The sequence below is a fragment of the Chiloscyllium plagiosum genome, unplaced genomic scaffold (genome assembly GCF_037043375.1).
Source record: "Chiloscyllium plagiosum isolate Xiang-an unplaced genomic scaffold, Cpla_swu_hap1 HiC_scaffold_72, whole genome shotgun sequence".
Classification (NCBI taxonomy): Eukaryota; Metazoa; Chordata; class Chondrichthyes; order Orectolobiformes; family Hemiscylliidae; genus Chiloscyllium; species Chiloscyllium plagiosum.
In genome coordinates this window covers 176,130-200,021 of record NW_028270211.1, presented here as the reverse complement: position 1 = coordinate 200,021, position 23,892 = coordinate 176,130, and the positions used below count along the sequence as shown (strand labels likewise).

General features: G+C 44.8%; 1 long non-coding RNA gene across 1 annotated transcript in view; it reads left to right on the top strand.

Annotated features, from left to right (window-relative positions):
* Positions 1-23,892, top strand: part of LOC148134110 (uncharacterized) — a 113,690-nt gene that overhangs the window by 53,344 nt on the left and 36,454 nt on the right. The window contains exons 6-7 of the long non-coding RNA XR_015755911.1: positions 12,074-12,252; positions 20,889-21,023. This is a non-coding gene — a long non-coding RNA (uncharacterized LOC148134110). The remainder of the gene's footprint in view (positions 1-12,073; positions 12,253-20,888; positions 21,024-23,892) is intronic.

The window sequence follows — 23,892 nt, the reverse complement described above, 5'->3', positions numbered from 1 at the left end:
TTTTGTTTTTAGATGCAGCTTATCCTTTCTGTGATTCACTTTAAGATGTTATATTCCTTAAATCTGCACTTTATCACAATTTGCCGGAGGATCTCTCCAGGTGAAATTAAGCATTCACTAGGTTTCATCGCGCAACGGTGGGTCTGAGATAGTTACATCCCGACCCAGTTGTACAATGTTTTATTCAAAGAAATATTGAAAAAAATTCTCCAAACTCCTCTTGCAATATCACTCTTGTCAGGGTGATTGTCCCAGATTATACGAATTTTGAAGTTTCACTGAATTATCATTATGCCTTTATCAAAAATTCCAATGAGCTCCTGTGTACTGCAGGGATGAACAATGGAATGCTGTTCGGTGGCAAAAACTGTTCTGCTGCTTGAGTCCTTGGCAAGTAGTAGCCAGAATTTACATTCAGGCAGATTCTACTTCATGATCTGAGGTCAAATGCTTTCTCTGTAATTTTTTGTTAACCATTATTGTTAGTGTAACCCATTTTGCCTGAGTTTCCACAAGGTTGTGATCCATTGAATACTTTTGTTCGCCCTGGAAGCATGTCTCTCTGGTGTCTAAATCTCTTTTATCTCTGAGTCTTAAATCATCTACCTTATTACAGCGACATTATCCATTAAAAAAACATAACTTACTCTTTCCTACAATTTTCTGTCACAAATCTATTCACTGATGTACAGTTTTAGTTAAACTTTGTCCCATCCTGTTCCTTTCTGCTTGAGTTCAGTCACATCCCCATGCTGTTCTGATGCTTCACCTTTTCTCTTTGGATTTGGAAAGCTCCTTTCACCTGTACCCTGTCCCTGCATCCTCTCTGTCAGTTGAAAGCCATGTCCATAAACCTACCGACATGATTGGCCAGTACACTGCTCCCAGCATATTCCCGTGGGACCATCCTAATGGATTATTTATTAAATCAGTTATGGGATGTTGGTGTCCCTGGCTGACCAGCATTTCTTGCCCATCCCTAGCTGCCCTTGAACTGAGTAACGTGCTCGGCCATTTCAGAGGGTCATTGAGAGGCAAACACTTTGCTCTGGGGATGTCGTGCAGACCACGTGAGGATGGGCAGATGTCCTTCTCGAAAGGACAACTGTTTGGGTTTTTTGTCCAACAGCAATGGGCTCATACTTATTTATGGATTATTATTATTTTTGAAACTATTGATTTCAAATGTCGCAATTTCAGATGGTGGGATTCAAACCTGCCTCCCCTGAACATTAGCTGAGGTTTTGGATACATTCTGTAGCAATAATATCACTAGGCCATCACTTCACCTGCTCACTGGGTGCTCATCCCTGAGCACTGATACCAGTGCATCATGAAGCTAAACCCATTCTTCCGACACAATTGTGTGATCCTGACATCTTCCAGCAATCTGGTGCTCTTTCTTAATATCGCTCCATTTTCCAGATCTCTGTGGGGCCCAATGCCATTCTCCCTGTGTAACCCTCACTACATCAGTATAATTTCCCATTGTGTCTATTCCTCTGTCTCCTGTATGTATTCAGGAACGTTCTGACTCAATAGTCTTGCTAGCTGCGGGGTGGATCGTCCATCACCACATTGAACACAGTTAGTCAGCCAGAGACAGACAAAGGGAAAAGAGATCTGGAGCCTTCAATAAATCCTGTAGTGAGGTAAGATCGCTCACAGTGCATAGAGCAAAGAACTATGAGAGGGCTCCAAACATCTGTGAACAAGACATGACATTGATACAGTGCTGGAGGGGTAGCACAGTACAGACACACCCCAGGCTCAATCACCACCCCTACAATAAGTTCAGTTGTACTAAGACTCAGTACTCTGCAACACTGTATCTGTGCCATGTCTTGTGGTCCAGTGTCTTTAATAATTTTTAATTCCTATAACATTTCCTATCTCTGTAACCTCCTCCCTTCCCGATAGTCTCGCCACATATTTGAAACATACTGCATTCCAGCCAACCATCCCTATCTCTGTAACTTGCTTCAGTGTCTACAACATGCTTTATCTCGGTAGTCTCCTCCTCCAATAACTGGAGACAGAGGCATGCAGCACGGAAACAGTTCTTTCGATCCAACCACTCCATGCTAACAAGAGTCCCTGAATGATACACGTTTCTCTACATTTAAACCATATCCCTTCAAACCTTCTCCTCTCCATGTGCCTACCCAAATGTCTTTTACATATTGTTATTCGACTTCTCTCCACCACTTCCCCTGGAAGCTCATTCCACACCTGCACCATTCTCTGTGTTAAAAATGTTCTCCAATTGCTTTAAAGTCTTTCCTCTCTCACCTCATATTTATGCCCTCTAGGCCATAGAACATGTAAGCGCACTACAGGCCCTTCGGCCCTCAATGTTGTGCCAACTTCTGGAACCAATCTGAAGCCCATCTAACCAACACTATTCCATTATCGTCCATATGCCTATACAACGACCATTTAAGTACCCTTAAAGTTGGTGAGTCTACTACTGTTGCAGACAGTGCGTTCCACGCCCCCTACTACTCTCTGAGTTAAGAAGCTACCTTGGACATCTGTCCTACAATTATCTCCCCTCAATTTAAAGCTATCTCTCCTCATGCAAGGCATTGCCTTCCGAGGAAAAAGCCTCTCAACCCATCTCACCCTGTGCTTATCCTATATGCCTCAATTAATTTGCCTCAAATGTTTTCTCTCGAACGAAAACAGCTTCAAGTCCCTCAGCCTTTCCTTGTAAGACCTTCCCTCCAGACCAAGTGACATCCTAGTAAATCTCCTCTGAACCCTTTCCAAAGCTTACACATCCTTGCTGAAATGTAGTGACCTGAACTGTAACCAATACTCCAGTTTTGTACAGCTGCAGCATGATCTCATTGATCCGAAACTCAATCCATCTACCAATAAAAGCTAACACACCGAATGCCTTCTGAACAAACTTATCAACCTGAGTGACAATTTTCAGGGATCAATGTACATAGACACATAGATCTCTCTGTTCACCGACACTATCAAGAATCTTACCATTAGCCCAGTACTCTGTGTTCTTGTTACTCCTTCCAAAGTGAATCACCTCACACTTTTCCATATTAAACTCCATTTGAGAACTCTCAGTTTAGCTCTGCAGTTTATCTCTGCCTCTCTGTTACCTACAACATCCTGCATCACTATGCACAACTCTACCAACCTTAATGTAATCCGCAACTTCACTCATCCTTCAATGACAAGCAACAGTGGATCCAAAACACATCGTGGCGTTACCCCACTAGGAACTGAATTCCAGGATGTATATTTCCCATCAACCACTACTCTCTGTCTTCTTTCATTGAGCCAATTTCTGATCCCAACTGTGAAATTACCCACAATCCCATGCCTCTGTATTGTCTGCAATAGCTTACCATGGGGAGCCTTAACAAACTTAACAAACAAGCCTTACTGTCATCCAAAACACTACATCAACTGCTTTACCCTGATCCACCTCATTGGTCACCTTCTCAAAGATCTCAGCGGTTTGCGATGCTCGACCGTGTTGACTATCCCTTATCAACTTATTCATCTCCAGATGGTTATAAATCCTATTTCTTATAAGCCTTTCCAACACTTCATCCAGAATCAAAGTAAGGCTCACAGCTCGTATAGTTACCAGGGTTTTCTCTGCTTCCCTTCTTGGACAAAGGAACATTTGCTATCCTCCAGCCTTCTGGCACTATTCCTGTAGACAATGACAACATAAAGATCAAAGCCAATGACTTAGCAATCTCCTTCCTGGCTTCGCAAAGAATACGAGGATAAATCCTATCCAGCCCAGGGGACTTAGCTATCTTTACAGTTTGCAGAATTGCTAACACGTCCTCCTTATGCACTTCAATCCCATCTAGTTATGGACTCCACTACCCTGAGGTAAAGATGTTGGCTAATCAACTTACCTGTATCCCTCAAGGTTTTCTAAACCTTTATACGATTACCCCTCAGCCACCTACGCCCAATGGAATACGAAGGACAATGATAGAAACATCTCTGTTCCTGTCCCTGCCACTACTTTGCCACAATGTTCTGGGATACACTTGTTCAGGACCTGGGGCTTTCTCTATCTTTGTGTTCTAAGACCTCCAGCGCTACCTGTTCTGTAATGGGAACTATTTTCAAGACATCATTATTTCTTTCCCTTTGTTTCTTAGTCTTTTTCCACAGTGCGTTCTGACATGAAGTATTCATTTAGGGTCGCGCCCATCTCCTGTGGTTCCACATATGGATGGCCTCACTGATCTTTGAGTGGCCCCATTGTCTCTCCATTTGTTTTTTTGTCCTTGTATGCTATGGAAAACTCTTTGCATTCTCCTTAACCTTATCGGCCAAAGCAATCTCGTTACCTCATGTTGCTTTCCAGCTTATCCAGATTCTCGGATTCTGCCAACTCTCCAGCATCAGTAACATCTTCGTCAATCTTTGCTCCAATTACAATTTCAGATAATGCTTCCTAAATCAGGATGATCAGAATTCTATGTAATACTCCAAAGCTGTGCTGACTATCCCCAATTAATCCTTGCTTTGTAAATGCATGTAACTCCTGTTCAGCAGAATCACTCCCAACAACTTACGCACCACTGACATCAAGATAATTGGTGTTTATGTCCCTGGCTTTCCCCTGCAGACTTTCCTAAATATTGGCACAACATCAGCCACACTCCAGGCTTCCAGCTCATCACCCGTGGCTGTCAGTGATAGAAAAAAACTCTTTCCGGGACACCACAATTTCTTCCTGAGCTTCCCACATTATCCAGGGATGTACCTGATTGGTTCCCAGGGATTCGTCTACCTTTTATGCATTTTAAAACCTCCAGTACCTCCTGTTCTGTAATGTGGACTCTTTTGAAGACATCACTGTTTATTTCCCTGACTTTGCCAGTCTTTCTTTACAGTAAGTTGAAACGTGAAATTTTCATTTAGGATCTCAGCCATCTCCTCTGGTTCCACACTTGGTTGGCCCCATTGATCATTAAGGAACCATATTCTGTCCGTATTTAATCTTCTGTTCTTAATATACTTATATTTTCCTCAGTTTGATCTGCCAGAGCTTTCTGTGGTTCCCTTTGGGCCCTCCTGAATTCCCACTTAAATGTATTCCTCCACCCGCAATGTTCTTCAATGGATTCCTTTAACCCAGCTGGCTATATGTGTCATGTGCTCCATTTCTCTTGATGTCAACCTCAACATCTCCAGTCATTCAGTGTTTCTTACTTGTATCAGCATTGTCCTTCACACTAACAGGAATATGCTGGCCTGAACTCTCATTTTATCTCAAGTTTGAAAGCTTCCCATCTGCCTGACGTCCCTTTACTTGCAAATAGACTCCACAATCAATTGTTAATTGCTCTTGACTAGTACCTTCTGGATTCAGGCAGGGCCAGTTTTGATCAATAACTTGTGATCCAACCATGTTCTTTTCCATTGCTATTTTCAAACTAATACGACTGTTGTGAATTTGCCGATGTGTTTCCCCATGAACACCTCAGTCCCTTTCCCTCCCTTGTTTCCCAAGCGAAGGTCAGGTTATACCCCTTCCTGCAGTCCGACCATTGACATTCTGACTGGGACAGTTTTGTTGAACATGCCTAACAAATCCCTCCCATCCAAGCTCTGAACACTCTGGCAGTCCAAGTCTAAGTTTAGAAAGTTAAAAACCCCGACCATTACAACGCTATCATTCTTACAGATATCTGAGATCTCCCGACATATTTGCTACTCCTTTTCCCGCTGACTATTGACGGCCTGTAGTGCAGTCATATCAAAGTGATGACCAATTCTCATTTCTCATTTCCACCATTACAGCATCACTGGGCGATCCCCAGGAATATCCTCGCTAAGTGCTGCAGTGATGTTTCACTGATCAAAAACTCCAATCCTCCTCCTCTCTCACTCCTGTTCTCTCCATCCTGTAGAATCTGTACCCTGGAACATAGAGCTATCAATCCTGTCCCTCCCTCAGCTGTATTTCTGTAATATCTATGGTGTCTCAGTCCCATGTACCCGTGCATGCACCAAGTTCATTTGCCTTTCCTGTTAGGCCTGTTATGTTGAAATAAAGTTGTTTAATTGATCAGTTTTCTCTCATTGCCTGCTGTGCTCTTGCCTGCCTTGTCTATTTAAATGACTCTCTTGAAATTCTGTCCCAGCCTCAACCTTCAGATAGTAGCCTGAAACTATCCCCTTCACTGTGGGCAACACATTCACTTTTCATGTCATCTGCACACTGGATAATGACCCCTTCTGCTTTCACATCCAAGGTATTCATGTACATACAAACAGCAATGGCACCTGCACAGATCCCTGTGGTATACCCACTGATGAAAGAATTTCAAACACAAAATCAACACTCCACCAATTGTGAATCCAATTTACCAACTTGCCTTGGATCCCATTGGTCTGTTGGACCAGCCTTCCATGTGGGACCTTGTCAAAGGCCATAGTGAACTCCAATGAATCCACATCATCTGCAGAGCCATCTTCAATATTGTTATTCATGATTTCAAAGAAAACTCAGCTGAATTTATCAGACAGAATCTTCCTTTACCAAATCCGTGCTGACTATCCCTAATTGTTTCCTGCCTTTCCAATTATTGATTCATTCTGTCCCTCAGAATTGTTTCCAATAATTTCCCTCCCATTGCTGCCAGACTATCTGCTCTGTAATTACCTAGCCGATCCCTGCTGCCCTTCTTGAACAAAGGAACCACATTAGCGATCCTCCACTCATTCAGCACTTCACCTGTGGCCAGCAAAGTATTAAATATATACGCCAGGGCCCTAGAAATCTCCTCCCTTTCCTCGCATAACAGCCTGGGATACATTTCATTGGGCACTGGGAATTTCTCCAGTGAAATTCCCTGTGAAAACATTTAATACCTCCTCCTTATTGATTTTAACATATTCTCGAACCTCACCATATCAACAGAAATCCCCTGCTACAATCCTTTCTCCTGTGTGAACACAGATGGGAAGTATTCATTGAAGACATCACCTACTTCCTTTGGCTCCATACACAGATTGTCCCTTTGGTTTCCAGCAGGATGCAGTCTTTAGCTGGGACTCCTCTGACTATAGACACAAAATATCTGCTAGCTTTTCCTTAATACTGTCTACCAAGGATATTTCATGGCCATTGCTTGCCCCTTATTTTTTAAGGACCCCTTGCCCTCTCTATACTTGTGAATGACTTCACCTGATTTTATTGCACTGTATGTTCTTTATCAAACTCACAATATCACTTGATCAGTATTCACTGGACTTGCTGCCTTTGTCATTCCCACTTTATTAACAAACTGGCCATGGATTCTCACTGTTTCACTTTAACATATTCCACTTTCCACATATAGCCGTAACTGCAGATAGTTCCAGCCAGTCTCTGTTTGCCACTTCCTGTCTCATTATTGGAGACTCAGTTGTGAGCGGGACAGACAGGAGACTGTGTGGCTGCAGAAGAGACCCCAGGATTGTGTGCTGCCTCCCAGGTACCAGGGTCAAGGATGTCTCTACCCGGTTACTGAACATTCTGAAGGGGGAGGCGAACAGCCAGAGGTCATTGTGCACATCGGTCCACATAACAGAGGTAGACAAAGTGATGGGGTCCTGTGCAATGAGTATCGGGCGTTAGGTAAAAAGTTGAAAAGCAGGACCTCAAAGGTAGTGATCTCCAGATTACTCCCTGTGCCATGTGCCAGTGAGGATAGACATAGAAAGATAGGCCAGATGGATGTGTGGCTGAGAAGCAGATGTCGGGGGCAGTTCTTGGATCATTGGGATCTCTTCTGTGGTAGAGGTGACCTGTCAATGGGGGGCGCGGGTTGGACTTGAACCAGAGGGAAATCAGCATCCCTTGGTTGAGGGTGGGGGGAAGGTTGGCTGACTGGCAACGCACGAGACCTGACTGGTAAGGCAGATGAGCTCAGAGCATGGATTGGCTCTGTGGACTGGAAAATACCAGCATAACAGAAACATGGCTGACAGATAGAGGTATTAGACACAATGCTGGGCAAGGAACAGCTACATTCAAGGCTACAATCCCACCATCTTGTGAGGGTCCTGCTTTCCCCTCTGCTGTACGGTCCTCACTGAGACAGCACAGGAGGTCCAAGGCATTAATCCTGGCACATGCTGTATTTGTGATCTTTGTAATATCCTCCAGTCCCGATAATTCTTCCTCTGTTTGGAATCTCCTCCAGTCCACACAATGCTCTCTGTCTCTGTCAGTTTCTCTAACCCCTAACACCCTAATCCCTAAACTTCTCCTGTAGATACTAAATTCCTTCATTCCTGTAAACCCTGACAGTCCTGTCTATCCCTGTAAGCTCCTTCTACCAATACCACCCGCCATTTAAATGCATTTGCCTTTAACCTCTCCATCCGTCCCTATCTGGGTAAACTTCGCCAACTCCTCCAACCCTTCCTTATCTGTGAAAAATTATTCTGTCCATGGAGCTGTCCAGATCTGTGTAATCACTTCCAGACCTGAACTGCCTCCCTGTCTTTGTAACTATGTCAGGCTCCTACCAGAGAATCTAACTATATGTGAAATCTCCCAAGGAATCCTGACCTTAGGAACCTCCTCCACCTGTTAACATTCTCCATGGCTGTGGATACCATCCAGTTCTACCGTCCCTATCATGGGATTTAGTCTCTACAATCCTAATGATGCCAATAAACTCTTCCCCTCTCAACCAGACTCAGTCTCTGTAAACTCTAGTAGTCCCTAATCCCCTTGCTGTGCATATAATCTCCTTCAGACATTACAAATCTTTATACCTTTAATGTGCTCCCCTTATCACTACACGAGTTATTTGTTATATTCATGAGCTGCTGTAATTGCCACTGTGACACTCACCATGTTCCATCCCTACATCCTTCAGTTTGTCTGAAATGTCCTCCTTATTCTTAAACCCTCCCCCTCTATGTCACCTGTTCAAGTCTCCACAACCCTCCATACCTCTGGAGAAACTATACAGTTAAAGCTGCTGCAATAACCTCAAATCCTCCTGATCTTTCTAACTCCCTTTAGTTGTGAAATTCTCCCCATCTCTGTAACATACTATCCTACAGGGTTGAAAGCCCTCCCTATCTTTGCTCCTCCAATCCCTAGAGCTGTCCCAGTCTTTGTAACTTTGTCCTGCACCTTGAAACCTCCTGGTTGCTGAACCCTCTTCAGACACTGTACTTTGTCGATTTCTGTAACTTTCCCCTGCTCTTAGAAATCCCCTGTCTGTATGATCCCCTGCAGTTTCTGCAATGCTCCCTATCTCTAACCACCAACTGCTTCCACAACCATCCCTACATTTTTTTACCACTTCCAGTTCCTTCAGCACCTTCTATAGTTGCAAACTCGCCATTTTCCAAGGCTATTCCACTTCGTACAATGGCTGCCATAATCTGAAGCCCACACTCTCTCTAACCTGGAACTCTCTCTATAATCCGTTAACATCTGCAGCCACCACTGCTGTCTGTATCTTTCTTCGCTCCTCCAGTCCTATTAAGCTTCCCATTATTGCACTAACGTAAGTACTAAGTGTATCTTAGTACTGTCCTAAAAGTTTTTATGTCACTGCAAACTGCTTCAGCCCTGCCACTATCTCCATAAACATCTACAGCCCTTAAAGCCCTCCCTTTCTGTGTAACCTCTTCCAGTCCTGACAACATCCCAATCTATGCAGCCCCTTTAATCTTCACTTGTTGGGTAATCCCTTGGAATCCCTGACGATTTCCCGATCTTAGTACAAACCCCAATCTTTGTGACTCTACAGTTCCCATAAGACTCACTTTCAATGTCAGCTCACCCAATCCATACATCCACCTTTAACCTCCTTATCCTTCTCTAATTCTTCGATCTTAACCTATTTAAACCTCCCACTCCCCCCCACCCCTCAACCCTCCTGACCACAGGAACCTCTTTCAGTTTGTGCAATCTTCCCCATTTGTGTAACTCTCCCTAACCCAGTAACCTGGCATCCTTCATTTCCTTCCTATCTGTGTAGCCTTCAGAACCTGGAAGCATCCTTATAACTGTAAATGTCTTCCGTCACTACAACGTTCCATATCTCTGATAGTATATACAATGCACTTCTCCATGAAACACCCACTGTCTCTGCCTTTCGGACTGCCTGCCTCTCTCTACATCCATCCCTATCTCTAGAATCTAATCCAGCTCCCACTATCTCTGTGAATTGCTTCAATCTCCAAACTCGTTTGTCCCACTGACATTCTTGACCAGATGTAACTCTATTTAACTCTAACAGCCTCGATCCCATGTAAGCCTATCTCTGTAACCTTTACCCATCTGTTCAACCACCCCCCCCCCCCCCCCCCCCCCACTACTGAGGAATGACTCCCTGTATTCGCCATAAGGCAGATAGAATGACAGTGAACAGATATGATGGAACTGTCATTCCGGAGATGTAGCTGCAGAATCACCATCGCTGGGAAGGGAATATTGAAGCGTTGTGGGGTTGAGTCATAAAATCAATGAGATGTACAGCATGGAAACAGATCCTTCAGTCCAACTCATCCATGCCGACCAGATATCCCCACCCAATCTAGTCGCAAGAGGTAGACGAGGCAAAACATCAACAAGTTGTGAAGAAAGGATGAGGTTAATGCATTAATGAGACATTACGTGGATCTGACGATCAAAAGTTGGAGTCTAGTTGAGTGGAGCTGAGAATAAGCAAGCAGCAGCAATCATTAGCAGGAATTCTTTTATATGCACCAACCAGTGATGGTAATGTAAATGTGGTTACAGTCAGGACACTGAATGTACTTGTAGCAAAGGCAGTACAGTGACTGTGTATGACAGTGGTCTCCATTGCAACTGGATAACTAATGAGTATCAGGGCTGTAATGGATGGATTCCTGGATTGTATATGAGATGGTTTTCTATAATATCATATCAAGGAACCATCAACAAAATTGTCTTGTGTAGATCAAATGCTGTGTAATAATAAATATCCAATAATGCCATTATAAAGGGGTTTTCTGAGCAGAGACCCATAATGTTATGCAAGACATACTGAGTTTGAGTTCAGACCACGAGATGTAGGAGCGGAATTAGGCCATTTGGCCCATTGCGTATGCTCTGCCCTTCAGTCAGATCATGGTTGATCTGATGATCCTCTACTCTATTTACCTGCCTTTTCTACAAAACTCTTGTTTCTCTGTTTAATTAAAATCTGACCATCTCTGCTGTAAATATTCTTAAGGGCGCAGCCTCGGCAGCCCCCTGCAGTCAGGAATTCCCACAGAGTTACTATCCTCTGAGTGAAGACATTCCTCCTCATTTCCATCTTATATGGGTGAGCCCTTGCTGGGGCTTTCTGCCCTCTGGTTACAGATTCTCTCACAATTGAAATGAAAGGGATGACAAATATAATTATTGCAGATGAAATGAAAATTGGTGGAGTTGGGATTAATAAGGCGATCCAAGGTTGCAGGAGGTTACAGATCAGTTGGAAAGATGTGCAGAGAAATGGCAAATTGAGTTTAATCTGGACAAGTGTGAGATGATGTCAAAGTCAAGAGGAAAGTTAGGATACTGAGGGACATTGATATACAGAAGGATCTTGGTGCAAGTCAGTAACTCCCTGAAAATGGCAACAGAAGTGTTTCAGATGGGAAAGAAGGCAAATGGAACACTGGCCTTCATCGGTTACAACGTTGGGTATAGTGGGTTGCATCTGATGATGGAATTGTACAAAATTTCTGTTTGACCACATTTGGAGCACTGGGAGCAGTTGTCATCTCCACACAATAGGGAGGATGGGGAGGCTTTGGAGAGGGTACAAAAGGGGTTTATCAGCATGTTACCTGTTTTATGTTTTTAAGGGTGTGTTAGGTGTTAAGAGGAAATTAAACAAAGTTGGAATGCATTGTGAGATTATCAGAGGCTGACAGGTGACCAGGTACAGGGATATAACGTTAGGACAGGGACAGATAATGAGGATAGTCAGAATCTCTTTTCCAATGTGTAAGTTTCAAATACTAGAGCGCAGAGGTTTAAGGTGAGAAAGAGAAAGTTTAAATGAGGTGCGTGAGGCAAGTTTTTTTTTCTTTACAGAGAGTGGAAGTTTTCGAGGAGAAAGTGAGGACTGCAGATGCTGGAGATCAGAGCTGAAAATGTGTTGCTGGAAAAGCGCAGCAGGTCAGGCAGCATCCAAGGAGCAGGAGAATCGACGTTTCGGGCATGAGCCCTTCTTCAGGAATGAGGAGAATGTGCCAAGCAGGCTAAGATAAAAGGTAGGGAGGAGGGACTTGGGGGAGGGGCGTTGGAAATGCGATAGTTGGAAGGAGGTCAAGGTGAGGGTGATAGACCGGAGTGTGGGTGGGAGCGGAGAGGTCAGGAAGAAGATTGCAGGTTAGGAAGGTGGTGCTGAGTTCGACGGATTTGACTGAGACAAGGTGGAGGGAGGGGAAATGAGGAAACTGGAGAAATCTGAGTTCATCTCTTGTGGTTGGAGGGTTCCTAGGCGGAAGATGAGGTGCTCTTCCTCCAACCATCGTGTTGCTATGGTCTGGCGATGGAGGAGTCGAAGGACCTGCATGTCCTTGGTGGAGTGGGAGGGGGAGTTGAAGTGTTGTGTCACGGGGTGGTTGGGTTGGTTGGTCCGGGTGTCCCAGAGGTGTTCTCTGAAATGTTCCGCAAGTAGGCGGCCTGTCTCCCCAATATTGAGGAGGCCATATCGGGTGCAGCGTATGCAATGAATGATGTGTGAGGAGGTGCAGGTGAATTTGTGGCGGATATGGAAGGATCCTTTGGGGCCTTGGAGGGTAGTAAGGGGGGAGGTGTGGGCGCAAGTTTTGCATTTCTTGCGGTTGCAGGGGAAGGTGCCGGGAGTGGAGGTTGGGTTGATGGGGGGTGTGGACCTGACGAGGGAGTCACAGAGGGAGTGGTCTTTTCGGAACACTGATAGCGGAGGGGAGAGAAATATATCCCTGGTGGTGGGGTCCATTTGGAGGTGGCGGAAATGACGGCGGATGATACGATGTATATGGAGGTTGGTGGGGTAGTAGGTGAGGGCCAGTGGGGTTCTGTCCTGGTGGCAATTGGAGGGGTGTGGCTCAAGGGCGGAAGAGCGGGAAGTCGAGGAGATGCGGTGGAGGTCATTGTCGATCTCGATTGGCGGAAATTGCGGTCTTTGAAGAAGGAGGCCATCTGGGTTGTACGGTATTGGAACTGGTCCTCCTGGGAGCAGATGCAGCGGAGACAAAGGAATTGGGAATATGGGATGGCGTTTTTACGGGGGGCAGGTTGGGAGGAGGTGTAGTCTGGGTAGGTGTAGGAGTCGGTCGGTTTATAGTAAATGTCCGTGTTGATTCGGTCGCCCGAGATAGAAATGGAAAGGTCCAGGAAGGGGAGGGAGGAGTCTGAGACGGTCCAGGTGAAGGTGCTGGTAAAGTGGATGAACTGTTCAACCCCCTCGTGGGAGCACAAGGCAGCGCCGATACAGTCATTGATATAGCGGAGGAAAAGGTGGGGGGTGGTGCCAGTGTAGCTGCGGAAGATGGACTGTTCCATATATCCTACGAAGAGGTAGGCATAGCCTGAGTCCATGCGCGTGCCCATGGCTACTCCTTTGGTTTGGAGGATGTGGGAGGATTGGAAAGAGAAGTTGTTCAGGGTGAGGTCCAGTTCAGTCAGTCGAAGGAGGGTGTCAGTGGAAGGGCACTGGTTGGTACGGCGGGAAAGGAAGAAGCGGAGGGCTTTGAGGCCTTCGTGATGGGGGATGGAGGTGTACAGGGACTGGATGTCCATGGTGAAGATAAGGCGTTGGGGACTGGGGAAGCGAAAATCCTGGAGGAGGTAGAGGGCGTGTGTGGTGTCCCGAACGTAGGTGGGGAGTTCTTGGACTAAGGGGCACAGGACCGTGTCGAGGAATGCAGAGATGAGTTCGATGCGGCAGGAGCAGGCGGAGACAATGGGTCGTCCAGGGCAGTCAGGTTTGGGCAGGAGGTAGAAACGGGCGGTGCGGGGTTGTGGGACTATGAGGTTGGAGGCGGTGGATGGGAGATCCCCTGAGGTGATGAGGTTATGGATGGTCTGGGAGATGATGGTTTGGTGGTGGGAGGTGGGGTCATGGTCAAGGGGCCAGTAGGAGGAGGTGTCTGCGAGCTGGTGTTTAGCCTCAGCGGTCTAAAGGTTGGTGTGCCAAACTACTACCGCACCTCCCTTGTCTTCCGGTTTGATAGTGAGGTTGGGGTTGGAAAAGAGTGGAATTTGCCAAGCGAGGTCATAGAAACAGAAATGTGTGTAAAGTTTTGAAGTGACATTTAGACAGAAACATGAACGGCCAGAGAATAGAGGGACATGGACCATGTACATACAGATGGGGTGAGTTGAGAATGATATCAAGGTGGGCCAAAGGGCCTATTGCTGCACTGTTCTTTTTTCTACCTTCCCAGCATTTAAGCGCTCAAAGCACTTCAGAATCTTGCATGTTTCATTCAGTTTCTCTCTAATTTTTCTCAACTTCAATGGGTTCATTCTCAATCTACACTACCTCTAATTATATAATCCCTCCATTTTCAACATGAGTCGAGTGAACCTTCTCTGGCCTGCGTCTGATACAAGAATATCTTTCCATCGGGCACACACACTGTTCATAATATTCTAGGTGTAGTCTGACTTGTACCTTGCATCGTTTTAGTAAGACCTCCCTATATTTAGACTCCATTCCCTTTGTAATAAATGGCAGCATTTGATTTGCCTTCTCTATTACTTGATGACCCTGTAAGCTACTTTTTTCAGATTGATAAACAAGAACTCCCACAACCCTTTATGTTTCCAGTCTAAAAACAAATACTGTTAGCCTGACAGTAAGTCAGGAGCATGCTGAAATGAGTAAGAAACAACATATCAATAAAAAACTGGACCCTTAGAAACACATTTTAAAAAAGAGAATTTGTTTTTGAGCCTGTTGGATTTATTTGTTGGTGTGAATATAAATGGCAGAATAGATAAGGATGTTGGGGGGGTGGGGGGGAGATGGTGTTGGTACGGAGAATATGGTTTATTTGAATTTTCAGAAGCCTTTGTGCAAGTTTCAATAAGGGTTAAAGAGTAACTTGGTAGAGAATAGGGCCCCTTAAATATCAATAAGGTCGCCTATGTGTGGAACCAGAGTAGGTTGGTGAGATATGAAACGAAAAAATAGTCTTGTCAGTATTTACTGTGGAGAAAGACATGGAAGCTCGGGAACTTGGGGAAATAAATAGTGATGTCTTGGAAAGAATCCTCAACAGAGAAGAGAAAGTGCTGGAATATTAAAATAAGTAAAGGTAGATCTATTCTTAGTAGCTCATGAGGTCGATCTGAAAATATTGTTGGAAGCTAGGGAAGAGATTGTAGTATTCCTAACAGAGATATTTTAATTTATATTATCAACAGACGCAGTGATGTGCCGAAAGACTGGAGGGCGGCTAATGCTGTTCCATCAGGAAAGGATTGCAGGGAAAAGCCAGGAAATTACAGCCCCGTGAACCCAGTGATGGGGTAGTTGTTGGAGGAGATTCTGAGAGAAAGGAGCTACATATATTTGGAAAGGCAAGGGCTGATTAGAGATAGTCAGCATGGCTTTGTGAGTGTGAAACCGTGTTTCACAAACTGGATTGACTCTTCGAGGAGGTGGCCAAGAGATAGATGAAGGCAGAGCAGTGAACATTGTCCACGTGGACTTTAGTGAAGCATTTAACAAGGTTCAAAGGGATGTAGAACATCTAGTCAAGAGGTAGAAAGACGCTTACGTAAGGTTGAGGACGCTAGGATCGTTAGACCTCTATAGGGTTATATGATGGCTCAATGGTTAGGACGGCTGCCTTATCGCAGCAGGGAACCGATTTCGATTCCAGTCCCGGGCGACTGTCTGTGTGGAGTTTACACGTTCTCCCCGTGTCTGCGTAGGGTTCCTCCAAGTGCTCCAGTTTCCACCCAAAGATGTGCAGATTAGGTGAATCAGCCATGGTAAATTACCCATAGTATTCAGGGATGTGCAGGATTGACGCATTAGTCAGGGTAAATGGAGAATAATAGGGTGGGGGAATGGTTTTGGGCGGGATGTTCTTCAGACGGTCCGTATGGAGTTGTTGGGCCAAATGGCATGTTTCCACACTCTGCGGACTCTCTGAAGGTATCCAGGAAGGAACTGAAGAATGGACTTAGGACAGCTAGAATGGGACATGAAAAATCTTTTTTGGGGAAGGATTAAGGAAAACCTTAAGGCATTGTCCACTTATGTGAGGAACAAGAGGATGGTCAGCGTGAGGTTAGGGCCGGTCAGGCATAGTGGAGGGAACATGTGTCTGGAGTCACATGAGGTAGGGGAGGACCTTAATGAATACTTTGCTTCAGTATTCACTACTAAGAGGGACTTTGTCATTTGTGAGGAAGCGTGAAAAGGACTGATATATGTGAACAGGTTGATGTTGAGAAGGAGGATATGCTGAGGATTGTGTAAAACTTAAAGACAGATAAGTCTATTGGACAAGACCAGATATGCTCAAAGTTACTGCGAGGGAAGGGATTGCCTTTGGCGATGACCTTTGGACCCACACTAGGAGAAAGGGCTTGAAGAAGAGCTTATGTCCGAAACGTCGATTCTCCAACTCCTCGGATGCTGCCTGGCCTGCTGTGTTTTTCCAGCACCACACTTTTCAACTTTGCACCCACACTGTCCACCAGAGTCGTACCAGATGATTGGAGGGCGGCACATGTTGCTCCCTTGTTCAAGAAAGGGAATATGGCTAATCCTGGGAATTACAGACCTCCACTTTCTTATGTCTGTGGTATGCAATTCATTGGAGAGGACTCTGGGAGAGCGGCTTTATGACTCCGTAGAAAACCACAGTTTGATTAGAAATAGTCAGCATGGCTTTGAAAGGGACAGGTCATGCCTCACAAATCTTATTGAATCCTTCGAGAATCTGACAAAACACATTTATGGCTCATTCAGAAAATACAGAGGCATGGGATACAGGAAACCTGTCTGTCTGGATATGGAATCCTGCCTCATAGAAGACCGAGTGTGATGATAGATGGGAAGCATTCAGCATGGAGCTCGGTGGCCAGTGGGTTCTGCAGGGATCGGTTGCAGGAACTCTGCTCTTTATGATTCTTTTTATAAACTACTTGAATGTGGTTGTGGAAGAATGGGTTAGTAGTTTTGCCAATGACATGGAGGTTGGTGGAGTGGTGGATAGTGTGGAGGTCTGTTGTAGGTTGCAGCAGGATATTGCCAGAATGCGGAGCTGGACTGAGAAGTGGCAGATGGAGTTTAATTTGGAAATGTGTGAAATGATTCATTTTGGAAAGTCTAACTTGAATGCAGAATACAGGGTTAAAGGCAGAATGCTTGGTAGTGTTGTGGAACAGAGAGATCTTGGGTTCCACATCCATCTATCCCTCAAAGTTGCCATCCAAGCTGATAGGGTTGTTGAGAAGGAATATGTTGTGTTGCCTTTCAATTGCAGGGGGATTGGGTTTTCAGGTGTGAGGTTATGCTGCAGCTCTACAGAGCCATGGTTAGACCCCACTTGGAATATTGTGTTCAGTTCTGATCCCCTCATTACAGGAAGGGTGTGAAAGCTTTATGGAGGGTAAATTGGAGATTCACCAGAATATTGTCTTTACTGGAGAGCATGTCTTACGAAGAAAGGTTCAGGGAGGTAAGCCTTTTGTCATTGAAGTGAAGAAGGGTGAGGGACGACTTGGTAGAGGTGATCAAGATGATGTGAAACATAGAGTGAATAGTGAGAGACTTCTTTATACCATGGCATAAATGGCTATTGTCATTGGGCATAAATAATTTTAAGGTGATTGGTGGATGGGTAAGGAGAAATTTCAGAGAAAGGTTCTTTACAACGAGTGTTGCATGGTTGGAATGCACTGCCAGTGGTGGTAGGAGAGTCAGATACATGAGGGACATTTAATAGACTCTTGGATAGGCACATGGATGGCAGTAAAATGAAGGGTATGTAGGTTAGTTTGATCTTACACACGGATAAAAGGTTGGCATGGCATCATGGCCGAAGGGTTTTGTACTGTACTGTTCAGTGTTCTACGTTCCGTGTGGTAAACTGGGTAATAAGCCTCGACCATTGTAAAAGGATACGGAATTCAGGAGGAGCGAGGAAACTGGTTACAAAATTGGGGTTGATGGTAGGAGACAGAGGGTGAAGGGAGACATGTTGTGTTTCTGACTGTAGGCATGTGACCAGCGTTGTAGTGGGTCCCCTGTTGTTTGTCATTTGGATAAATGGTTTGGATGGGAATATTGGTTTCCTGGTAAGTAAGTCTTTTGGGTGACACCGAAATTGCTGGTGATGTGGACAGTGAAGAAGATTATCTATGAAACAACAGGATGAACAGTACTGCTGGGATAGTGGCCTGAAGAATAGCAGATGAAGTTTAATTAGATAAATGTGAAGTGTTACATTTTGGTGAAACAAACCAGGGCGGGATTGTACAGTTAATGTTCGGGCACTGGGTAGTGTTGTCAATCAGAGACCCAGGAATGCAGGTAGACAGTTTCTTGAGAGTGGCGATACTCGTAGACAGGCTGGTGAAGCAGTTGTTTGGGATGGTTATCTTCATAGGGCAAAGCATTGAGAGTAGGAGTTGGGATGTCATGTTGTGGCTTTACAGGACATTGGTGCGGCCTCCATAAAAGCATTGTTGATCAGTAGGAAGAACTCAACTGGTTGACTTAGCTCCTTTTAGGGAAGGACATCTGACATTCCAACCTGGTCTGGCTGACATGTGATTCCAGACCCACAGCAGCATGTCTGACTCTGAGCTACCCTCTGGGTAATTCGCAGAGGGGGCAAAGAATGCTGGTCCAATCACCCTCATCCCATGAATGAATAAATAAAAATACATACGTCCCTCCCTACCTTTGCAGCTGGCTTTGTCAGACTGTTCAGGCCCGGACCACACTCTCACCACCTCCAGCATGTTCACCTCTCCCTGTTCCTATTGTGTCATTAAACCCTGACAATGATTCCCCTTCCCATTGCCCTCCTCCCTGCTAGCAGACCATTTGCAATCCCTTTAAAACTTACTGCTTAAACTCTCTCTCATTTCAGGATATTAAGTACTTTGTGGTAATTGTCTAAGCCTCATAATCTGATATGATCCATTTTGTCCTGAGTGAGGGATGGGTGGGAATTTCTTGCTGAGGATTTTCTATTTCAATGGAACGTCCTTTTGTTGAGTGTTTTACACTGTTCCTTCAAATGTTTTCCACTGTTCATTTACAGACACATATTTCAGTCTGTTTAGCCTGTTTACCTTGGTCAGGTCTCCTCTCAAACTCATGTAATTGGCTGTTTTTGTTTCCAGATGTAGCTTGTCCTTTCTGTGATTCACTTTAAAACTTTGTATTTCTTTAAACTGCACTTTACACAATTTCCCAGAGGATCTCCCCAGGTGGCATTACTCACTAAGTTTCATGACACAAGGGTCGCACTGAGATAGTGACGTCTCTAGCCAGTTGCATAATGTGTTATTCAAAGAAACACTGAAAACAATTCCACAATCTCTTCTTCGAATATCACTCTTGCCAGTATGATTGCCAAGATTATATGAATACTCAAGTTTCACTAAATTATCACAATGCCTTTATTAAAATTCCAATGAGTTCCTCTTTCATGCAAATGATGAGTAATGAAATGTTGTTAAGTGGCCGAAAACTGTTCTGCCGCTTGTGTCCTTCGCAAGTAGTAGCCAGAATTTAGATTCAGACTGACTCTACTTCATGATCTGATGCCAAATGCTTTCTCTGTATGGCCTTCCAACTGTTGTTCGTCCTGTAACCATGTCTCCATGGTGTCTAAATCTCTTTTATCTCTTTATCACAAATCAGTCTACCTTGCTGCACAGACTTTGTCCATTCCAAAAAAAAAGATAATTTTCTCTTTCCCACAATTTCCTGTCACAAATCGATTCACTGATACACAGTTTTAGTTAAAATCTGTCCCTTCCTGTACCTTTCTGCTTGTCTTCGACCACATCCCCATGCTGTTCACATGCGTCATCTTTTCTATTTGGATTTGGAAAGCTCCTTTCACCTGAACCCTCTTTCAGTTTAAAGCCCTGTCCATAAACCTACCTACATAATTGGCCTGGACACTGGTCCCAGCTCAGTTCCAGTGGGACCCCATCCTAATGGATTATTTATTAAATCAGGTATGGGATGTGGGTGTCTCTGGCTGACCAGCCTTTCTTGCCCATCCCTAGGTGCCCTTGAGCTGAGTAGCTTGCTCGGCCATTTCAGAGGGCAATTGGGAGGCAAACACTTTGCTGTGGCTATGTCGTGCAGACCATCTGAGGGTGGGCAGATGTCCTTCTCTGAATGACAAGTGTTTGGATTATTGTACATCAGTAATGGTATTTATAGATGGTCAATTACTATTTTTAAAATAATTTATTTCAAATTCCACCATTTCAGATAAGGTGGTTCAAACCTGCCTCTCCTGAACATTAGCTGAGGTTTGGGATACATGCTCTGGCAACAATATCACTAGGCCATTACTTTGTCTGCTCACAGGCTATTTATCCCTGAACACTGATACCAGTGTATCATGAAGCTAAACCTGTTTTCCTTCATGATTGTTTGTTCCTGATACCTTCCTGCAGTCTGGTGACATCACTCAGTCTCTCTCCATGTAGTATCCCTCACTGTGTGGATCTCATTGTTACCTCTGTCAGTGTCTCTCACTCTTACAGCTACTCCAGATTCTGAGCCAACAGAATTCTGCACAGGCCAGGGATGGAGACTGGGATTTTCCAGATCTCCGTGGGACACAGTACTATACTCCATGTGTAACCCTCACTGCATCAGTCTAATTTCCCATTCCGTCTATTTCTCTGTCTCCTGTAGGTACTCAGGAAGTTCCTGACTCAATAGATTTCCCAGCTGCTGGGTGTCCCATCCATCACCACGTTGAAGATGGTTGATCAGGCAGAGAGATAAAGGGCAGGGAGATCTGGAGCCTTAAACAAACCCTGCACTGAGGTAAGATCACTCACAGTGCACAGAGCAGCGAGAGGGCTCCAAACATCAGCTAACAGTGCTGGAGGGGGAGCAGTGTACAGACACACCGCAGGCTCAATCACCACGTCTACTGAAAAGTTTGTTGTTCTGAGACAGTATCAGGAGTGTCACAGTTATCAATCCATGCCTGTGACGTCTTCGTGAGCATCAGGACAACAGAGGGGAAAGCAGGCTTCCCATGAGTGGGTGGGAAAGCTGCCTGGGATCTTTCTATTCTGTGTTCTCCCTCCAACACTGTACATATTCCATGTCTCGTGGACCAGTGTCTTCAATAATTTGTAACTCCTACAACAGTGCCTGTCCCTGTAGCCTCAACCTTCCCTATTGTCCCTCCCCATACTTGAAATGTACTGCATTTATTATCCTTCCATGCAACTAGTCCATGCTGACTACTGTTCATGAACGAGTCGCATTTGCATGTGTTTGGTCCATATCCCTTCAAACCTTCTCTTCTCCATGTATCTGCCCAAATGTCTTTTCCATGTTGTAACCTTACTTTTCTCTACCCCTTCCCCAGACGCTCATTCCATACATGCACCATTCTCTATGTGGAAATGTTCTCCTCTGGTCACTTTTAAGTATTTCTTCTCTCACCTCATATTTCTGCCATTTAGTAATGGATTTCCCCTACCCTGGGATAGAAACCTTCACTATTCGGACCAGTTACATACTGCCTGAGACAGTTTTCTTGAACACACTGAACAAATTTCTTCTATCCAAGCTGTGAACACTCTGGCAATACCAGTCTAGGTTTAGAAAGTTAAAATCCCCGACTATTACAGCCCTATCATTATTACAGATATTTGAGATCTCCAGCAATTTCCCGCTGACTGTAGTACAGTCATATCAAACTGATCATTCAGTATAATTTCTCAGTTCCACTAATACAGCTTCACTGGGCGATCCCCAGGAATATACTCTCTCAGTGCTGCAGTGATGTTTTCACTGATCAAAAACTCCAATTCCCCTCCTCTCTTGCCTCCCCTTCTATCCTTCCTGTAGCATCTGTCCTGGGAACATTGAGCTGCCTGTCCTGCCCGGCACTCTCAGCTGTGTTTCTGTAATTCCTGTGATATCCCTGTCCCATGCTCCCATCCATGCCGTGCGTTCATCTGTATAACCTGTTAGGCCTTTTACATTAAAGTAGATCCAGCTTAATTGATACGTTTTCCCTCATTGCCTGCTGTGTTCATGTCTGCCTTGTCAATTGAAATGACTCTCTTGAAATTCTGTCCCAGCCTCAAAGTTCAGACTGTAGCCTGAGACCATCCCCTTCAATGTGTTCAACATCCTCACCTTTCATGTCATCTGCAAACCTACTAATGATACCTTCTGCTTCACATCGGAGTGACTAATGCCCATAAGGAACAGCAATGGTTACTGCACAGATCCCTGTGATACACCCGCTGGGCAAAGGCTTTCAATCACAAAACCAACCCTCACAACAATTTTAGATCTAATTTCCCAACTTGCGTTTGATGCCATGGACTCTTTCCTTCTGGACCAGCCTTCAACGTGGGAAATTGTCAAAGGCCTTAATGAACTCCATGTAAACCACAACATCTGCACAGCCCTCATCAATCTCTTCAATCGTAATTTCAAAGAAATCTCAGCTGAGTTCATCAGACATTATCTTCCTCTTCCAAATCCATGCTGACTATCACTAATCGATCCCTGTCTTTCCAGTTATTGATTCAACCTGTCCCTCAGAATTGTTCCCAATAATTTCCCTCCCCCTGCTGTCAGACTATCTGCTCTGTAATTACCTGGCCTATTCCTGCTGCCCTTCTTGAACAAAGGAACCACATTAGCGATCCTCCAGTCATTCGGCACTTCACCTGTGGCCAGCAAAGTATTAAATATATCCACCAGGGCCCCGGCAATCTAATCCTTACCTCCCACAACAGCCTGTGATACATTTCATTGGGTACTGGGGATTTCTCCACCTTTATGCCTGTGAAAATATTTAATACCTCCTCCTTATTGATCTTAACATATTCTGGAACCTCAGCATCCCAACTGAAATCCCCGGTTACAATGTCTTTTTCCTGTGTGAATACAGAAGTATTCATTGAAGACCTCGCCTACTTCTTCTGGCTCCATGTACAGATTGTCCTTTTGGTTACTCACAGGCCGCCCTCTTTGCTGGGAATCCTCTTACTCTCACGATGCTGATAAAATACTTGTGGCTTTTCCACAATCGTGTCTGCCAAATATATTTCATGACTATTGTTTGTCCCTCGTTTTCCACAATCCCCTTGCACTCTATATACTTGTGAAGGGCTTCACCTGATTTTATTGCACTGTATTTTCTTTATCAAACTCACGATATCACTTGATCAGTATTCCCTGGACTTGCTGCCTTTACTGTTCACTCTTCAAGGAGCACACTGGCCCTACGTTCTCACTGCATCACTTTAAAATACTCCACTTTCCTAACATGGCCCCAACTGCAGGGAGTTCCTCCCAGTCGATGTTTCCCAGATCCTCTGTAATAATCGCAATACTTATGGGAGACTCAGTTTTGAGGGGGACAGACAGAAGACTGTGTGGCTGCAGAAGGGTCCCCAGGACGGTGTGCTGCCTCCCAGGTACCAGGGTCAAGGATGTCTCTGGGCGGTTACTGAACATTCTGAAGGTGGAGGGTGAACAGCCAGAAGTCATTGTGCACATCGGCCCACGTGACCGAGGTAGACAAAGGGATAGGCCCCTGTGAAATAAGTACAGGGATTTAGGTAAGAAGTTTTTATAAAATGGTTATTGACGTTAATGATCTCCAGATGACTCCCAGTCCACGCACCAGTGAGGATAGAAATAGAAAGATCGGTCA